The sequence below is a fragment of the Anabrus simplex genome, chromosome 14 (assembly GCF_040414725.1).
Source record: "Anabrus simplex isolate iqAnaSimp1 chromosome 14, ASM4041472v1, whole genome shotgun sequence".
Lineage (NCBI taxonomy): Eukaryota > Metazoa > Arthropoda > Insecta > Orthoptera > Tettigoniidae > Anabrus > Anabrus simplex.
The window spans coordinates 53,391,599-53,399,472 of NC_090278.1; positions in this window are offsets into that span (position 1 = coordinate 53,391,599).

Sequence of the window (7,874 nt, forward strand, 5' to 3'; positions counted from 1 at the left end):
ATCACTGTAAAATACGAATATACACATTTTGGAGAACTTATGCTGTTTCTGAAGTAAGATGACTGTGGATTAAAGAATAATACGCAAACTTAAGTACTGTAGTTGACTCCTCACATTATTATACTGTAATCTGCCTGTTGTTCCCACTTAAAACTTAATTTCCTTTTTGTTGAAATTAATAATTAAAATGAAAATACCTAGAAAAGTGGATAGAGTACAATCTGTCGGGAAAAAAAGTGGCACTGTAATTGAGAATAAACAAGTTGAACTTGGCGTACAAACTAGCACTGAAAAACCTGTTACAAGATGAAGAACTCGATGAACCTGACAAAATTAAGTTCGGTCAAGAAGTTTGAATTGTTGGAGAGGAAAATCCACAGATTTAGCCCTCCAGGCAAGCACTAAGTGTTGAAAACAACCTATGGATGTGAGCTACGAACTGTAGGCAAGTAAAACATAATCAATTATGAGAATATATTTTTTTTTATTCCTAAATATTACAATCCATTTCTTAATCATCGTTATCCGGTCGATTAGATCAGCTGTTTGCCCCTTTCTACCACTACGATCGCTAATGTAGGTCAGTGCATTGTTTCACTCAAGCACTTACAGCTACATTCGGTGGGGACATTTTTCAAAAAATCAAAAAAGCTCTTGAGGGTATTGAACCAAGGGAGACATTACACGATAATTATGTAAATAAGTTGGTTTGGCTGGGATTTGAATAAAAAAGAAAAAGAGTAAAGAAACAGGCGAGTTTAGGCCTTTTCCTTTCCAGAACTGCACTTAGGCAGAAAGTGATTTTCAAAATCTGTTTCTCTTTTAGTTTGAAAGAGCTATCCATGCCTGAAAATTTGAAACCTTTCAACTTTTGGTACAATTGAGAAAATTGCTTAATCTTACGTCTTTTGTAGTATGAGGTGTCCGGCTCCATGGCTAAATGGTTAGCGTGCTGGCCTTTGGCCACAGGGGTCCCGGGTTCGATTCCCAGCAGGGTCGGGAATTTTAACCATCATTGGTTAATAACGCTGGCAAGGGGACTGGGTGTATGTGTTGTCTTCATCATCATTTCATCCTCATCACGACGTGCAGGTTGCCTACGGGAGTCAATTCAAAAGACCTGCACCTGGCGAGCCGAACATGTCCTCGGACACTCCCGGCACTAAAAGCCATACGCGATTTTTTTTTGTAGTGTGAGGACCCTGATTTTGTCTGCTAAGGAACGTTTTCAATATTAATATCCTTATAAGATGGTGGGACCAAGAAGGAAAGAGGTTGGATCACGCAGAAAGAAAGGAAACTAAGAATTGTACCTCACGATGGAAACGATCCCGGATGGCACCCGGTAGAGGAGCTTCACGTTCTTCGGGCACATCTACAAAATGAACCAATCAGACAAAACGCTTTTTGAGACCTTGAAGAGTACGATGCGCTTCCATCAGGAGGTGAAGGACGATATGAAGGAATCTGCAATTCTAGGAGTGGAAGTTGAGGAACACGGAAGTACCAAGAACACGAAAATTTTCCACAAAATATTACACTGACTGACAGAGCAAATGCAACACCAAGAAGGAGTGGTTCGAAAGGGATGAAAGTTGGGGAAAAAACAGAGACGGCACGGACGAATAATTGATGTTTATTTCAAACCGATATGCAGGTTACACAATGCGCACGGCATCGACTCAGTAGGATGTAGGACCACCGCGAGCGGCGATGCACGCAGAAACACGTCGAGGTACAGAGTCAATAAGAGTGCGGATGGTGTCCTGAGGGATGGTTCTCCATTCTCTGTCAACCATTTGCCACAGTTGGTTGTCCGTACGAGGCTGGGGCAGAGTTTGCAAACGGCGTCCAATGAGATCCCACACGTGTTCGATTGGTGAGAGATCCGGAGAGTACGCTGGCCACGGAAGCATCTGTACACCTCGTAGAGCCTGTTGGGAGATGCGAGCAGTGTGTGGGCGGGCATTATCCTGCTGAAACAGAGCATTGGGCAGCCCTTGAAGGTACGGGAGTGCCGCCGGCCGCAGCACATGCTGCACGTAGCGGTGGGCATTTAACGTGCCTTGAATACGCACTAGAGGTGACGTGGAATCATACGCAATAGCGCCCCAAACCATGATGCCGCGTTGTCTAGCGGTAGGGCGCTCCACAGTTACTGCCGGATTTGACCTTTCTCCACGCCGACGCCCCACTCGTCTGCGGTGACTATCACTGACAGAACAGAAGCGTGACTCATCGGAGAACACGACGTTCCGCCATTCCCTCATCCAAGTCGCTCTAGCCCGGCACCATGCCAGGCGTGCACGTCTATGCTGTGGAATCAATGGTAGTCTTCTGAGCGGACGCCGGGAGTGCAGGCCTCCTTCAACCAATCGACGGGAAATTGTTCTGGTCGATATTGGAACAGCCAGGGTGTCTTGCACATGTTGAAGAATGGCGGTTGACGTGGCGTGCGGCGCTGCCACCGCTTGGCGGCGGATGCGCCGATCCTCGCGTGCTGACGTCACTCGGGCTGCGCCTGGACCCCTCGCACGTGCCACATGTCCCTGCGCCAACCATCTTCGCCACAGGCGCTGCACCGTGGACACATCCCTATGGGTATCGGCTGCGATTTGACGAAGCGACCAACCTGCCCTTCTCAGCCCGATCACCATACCCCTCGTAAAGTCGTCTGTCTGCTGGAAATGCCTCCGTTGACGGCGGCCTGTCATTCTTAGCTATACACGTCTCCTGTGGCACACGACAACACGTTCTACAATGACTGTCGGCTGAGAAATCACGGTACGAAGTGGGCCATTCGCCAACGCCGTGTCCCATTTATCGTTCGCTACGTGCGCAGCACAGCGGCGCATTTCACATCATGAGCATACCTCAGTGACGTCAGTCTACCCTGCAATTGGCATAAAGTTCTGACCATTCCTTCTTGGTGTTGCATTTGCTCTGTCAGTCAGTGTATATCTCGGACTCAAAGAAAGATGAATAATAATAAGAAGATATTAATATTTCAGTCCAATATAAGAGTACTACCAATTATTAAACCCAATAATGTAATTGAATGAGTTCTTTCCACAATTGACATGGATATGTTTTAGGTCTATCTGGAGTTACCGTGGTAAATCTCTCGACACAGTTGTAACCATGGCAACCAGTCGCACACTTGGCCAGTAGCATCATCTTCACATTGTGCGCTTTACTTCTGCAACTAGGAGATTGAGAATGTGGTGATGTTGGTGATTACTGTTTTAAGAGGAACTGCAACTAGGCAATTATTCTCTATATAACACTTATCACAGATAAAAAATGGAAGGTGTTTGAAAAATGAAAGTATCGGCCCAATGAAAGACATGGACCAGGAAAGGCATGAAAATGAAATACTCCCTAGGCCCCCATACGTAAAACTGTCGGCGTCGTAAAAGGACAAGAGTTGGCCTTGACCTAAGGAGGTTAGATAGGATAGATGAAAGTGAGGAGGCTGGAACAAGTGAGTGGAAGCAATTCCAGGACTCAAATAAGAGCCCCATGGTCATCAACCACGCCCCAAAACTAAGAGCCCCTGGGGTTCCTTTTAGTCGCCTCTTACGACAGGTAGCGGATACCATGGGCGCTATTCTACCACCCCCATCCACAGGGGTAAAAAGCTTGAGAAAACCTCGTAACACATGAATCCCGTGTAAATCTCGGTCCAGGAAACGAACCCAGGACCTTGGAATAAGATAATAATAATCTCTACACCACAAGGCTAATAATAATAATAATAATAATAATAATAATAATAATAATAATAATAATAATACACTGACTGACAGAGCAAATGCAACACCAAGAAGGAGTGGTCAGAACTTTATGCCAATTGCAGGGTAGACTGACGTCACTGAGGTATGCTCATGATGTGAAATGCGCCGCTGTGCTGCGCACGTAGCGAACGATAAATGGGACACGGCGTTGGCGAATGGCCCACTTCGTACCGTGATTTCTCAGCCGACAGTCATTGTAGAACGTGTTGTCGTGTGCCACAGGACACGTGTATAGCTAAGAATGCCAGGCCGCCGTCAACGGAGGCATTTCCAGCAGACAGACGACTTTACGAGGGGTATGGTGATCGGGCTGAGAAGGGCAGGTTGGTCGCTTCGTCAAATCGCAGCCGATGCCCAGAGGGATGTGTCCACGGTGCAGCGCCTGTGGCGAAGATGGTTGGCGCAGCGACATGTGGCACGTGCGAGGGGTCCAGGCGCAGCCCGAGTGACGTCAGCACGCGAGGATCGGCGCATCCGCCGCCAAGCGGTGGCAGCCCCGCACGCCACGTCAACCGCCATTCTTCAGCATGTGCAAGACACCCTGGCTGTTCCAATATCGACCAGAACAATTTCCCGTCGATTGGTTGAAGGAGGCCTGCACTCCCGGTGTCCGCTCAGAAGACTACCATTGACTCCAGAGCATAGACGTGCACGCCTGGCATGGTGCCGGGCTAGAGCGACTTGGATGAGGGAATGGCGGAACGTCGTGTTCTCCGATGAGTCACGCTTCTGTTCTGTCAGTGATAGTCACCGCAGACGAGTGTGGCGTCGGCGTGGAGAAAGGTCAAATCCGGCAGTAACTGTGGAGCGCCCTACCGCTAGACAACGCGGCATCATGGTTTGGGGCGCTATTGCGTATGATTCCACGTCACCTCTAGTGCGTATTCAAGGCACGTTAAATGCCCACCGCTACGTGCAGCATGTGCTGCGGCCGGTGGCACTCCCGTACCTTCAGGGGCTGCCCAATGCTCTGTTTCAGCAGGATAATGCCCGCCCACACACTGCTCGCATCTCCCAACAGGCTCTACGAGGTGTACAGATGCTTCCGTGGCCAGCGTACTCTCCGGATCTCTCACCAATCGAACACGTGTGGGATCTCATTGGACGCCGTTTGCAAACTCTGCCCCAGCCTCGTACGGACAACCAACTGTGGCAAATGGTTGACAGAGAATGGAGAACCATCCCTCAGGACACCATCCGCACTCTTATTGACTCTGTACCTCGACGTGTTTCTGCGTGCATCGCCGCTCGCGGTGGTCCTACATCCTACTGAGTCGATGCCGTGCGCATTGTGTAACCTGCATATCGGTTTGAAATAAACATCAATTATTCGTCCGTGCCGTCTCTGTTTTTTCCCCAACTTTCATCCCTTTCGAACCACTCCTTCTTGGTGTTGCATTTGCTCTGTCAGTCAGTGTAATAATAATAATAATAGACGGACTAAGTGGCTCAGTCCGGTGGTATTTGAAGGTGGTCCTCTACGCCAGCCTCGTGTCGGTAGATTTACTGGCACGTAAAACAACTCCTGAGGGGCATAATTCTGGCACCTCTGTGTGTCCGAAAACCGTCAAACCGTAGTTAGTGCGACGTAAACATAATTATTATTATTTTAGTGTGGATAATAATAGATTAACAAGAAGATTATTCAATGTAATAAATTCCGAAAAAAGGAGAATATATTAGCTGGAGAAAACAAGAGGGGACCTGAATGAATTGAACATCAGGGAAGACATTATGAGAAATTGCGAAGTCTTCATGATCTCAGTAATAAACACACATTTGTGGTCAAAACTAGCAGGAGGACTGATACAAAGTGGCCGGAGAACGGAAGAGGAAACACAGTGAGTTCATGAAGATATTGTGGAAGAATAGGAAGGCGAAAGTCATCAAGCCAGTGAACAAGGTGCAACGACCTACAGTATATGAATAATACGAGGGTGGAGTAATAAGTCATGGCAACTATTTTTTTTCTCGCGAACAGGAGACAACACGGAAAATGTAAGATATGCATTTGGAAATATAGGGACATGTACTTATGCACAGTGCCTGAAGACAAATTCTGACTGCAGGAGATTCTCGTAGGAAAGTGACAGAACACAGGCCATTGGTAAACATTGTTTTATTATAATATAGCCAGTAAATGCACAAGACTACGTACAAAGGACAGATTTCTACTGATTGCAGACCTTCGAAATAATCACCCAAGGTGTCCAATTTGTACATTTACACTGGACGGCCTGAGCGAAGCAAATTGGTAGTTGATACTCCACCCACCTCGACACTGTTATATAGGGCATGGCATGCACACCTAATGCCTCCCGCAGCTCTGCATGGCATTGGCGTGCATTTCTGCCGCGGAGAACTGCTATTGACTGCTGTTGACTTCCATTTTGTGACGCTCTCACTTACACACTGAACTTAGGGGCGTGCTTAGACCCACACTGTTGTTTACATACACCATCTAGTGGCATCATACGCAAGTACATACCGCACGTTTCCAAATGCATAACTTAGATTTTCCGTGTTGTCTCCAGTTCGTGAGAAAAAAGGTTGCCATTACTTATGACTCGACCTACGTAATAATAATAATAATAATAATAATAATAATAATAATAATAATAATAATAATAATAATAATAATAATAATAATAATCTGTTTACCCTCCAGGTTCGGTTTTTCCCTCGGACTTAGCGAGGGATCCCACCTCTACCGCCTCAAGGGCAGTGTCCTGGAGCTTCAGACTCTTGGTCGGGGGATACAACTGGGGAGTATGACCAGTACCTCTCCCAGGCGGCCTCACCTGCTATGCTGAACAGGGGCATTGTGGAGGGATGGGAAGATTGGAAGGGATAGGCAAGGAAGAGGGAAGGAAGCGGCCGTGGCCTTAAGTTAGGTACCGTCCCGGCATTCGCCTGGAGGAGAAGTGGGAAACCACGGAAAACCACTTCCAGGATTACTGAGGTGGGAATCGAACCCACCTCTACTAAGTTGACCTCCCGAGGCTGAGTGGACCGGGTTCCAGCCCTCGTACCACTTTTCAAATTTCGTGGCAGAGCCGGGAATCGAACCCGGGCTTCCGGGGGTGGCAGCTAATCACGCGAACCACTACACCACAGAGGCGGACCAATAATAATAATAATAATAATAATAATAATAATAATAATAATAATAATAATAATAATAATAATAATAATAAGATGCCAAGGTTTACAATAAATTGTAGAGCCATATAAAAATAAAATCCACAGTTCTAGCTCTTCAGGCAAGCAACTCAATTTTGAAAATATCCTAGGGGTGTGAGCTACGAATGTTACCAAACCAAACCAAACCCCATGGCACTACAGCCCTTGAGGGGCCTTGGCCTACCAAGCGAGCGCTGCTCAGCCCGAAGGTCTGCAGATTACAAGGTGTCGTGTGGTCAGCACGATGAATCCCCTCGGCCGTTATTCTTGGCTTTCTAGACCGGGGTCGCTATCTCACCGTCAGATAGCTCCTCAATTCTAATCACGTAGGCTGAGTGGACCTCGTACCAGCCCTCGGATCCAGGTAAAAATCCCTCACCTGGCCAGGAATCGAACCCGGGGCCTCCGGGTAAGAGGCAGGCACGCTACCCCTACACCACGGGGCCGGCGAGCTACGAGTGTTAGGTAAATAAATTCTAATAATGAGAATATATTCTTTATTTACTCCTAAAAATTACAATCCTTTTTTAAGCATCGTTAACTGGTCGATTAGACTAGCACTTTGCCTTTTTCTACCACTACGAGCGCTAATGTGGGTCCAGTGTTTCACTTAACCCCGTATAACTAGGCTACATTCTGTGTGGCCAATTAACAAAAATAAAAACGCCTGAGGGTGTTGAACCAAGGAACATATTGCAGAAAGAGTTACGTAAATACGTTAATTTTGCTAGGATGTGAATAAAAAAAAAAGAAAAGGAGTAAAGAAACAAGCGAATTTAGGCTGTTTTCCGGAAGTGCATTTAGGCCGGAAGAGATCTTCGAAATGTTTTTTTTTTTTTAAGTTTGATAGAACTATCGAAGACTCACATTTTTAAACATTTTCGGCACGATTGA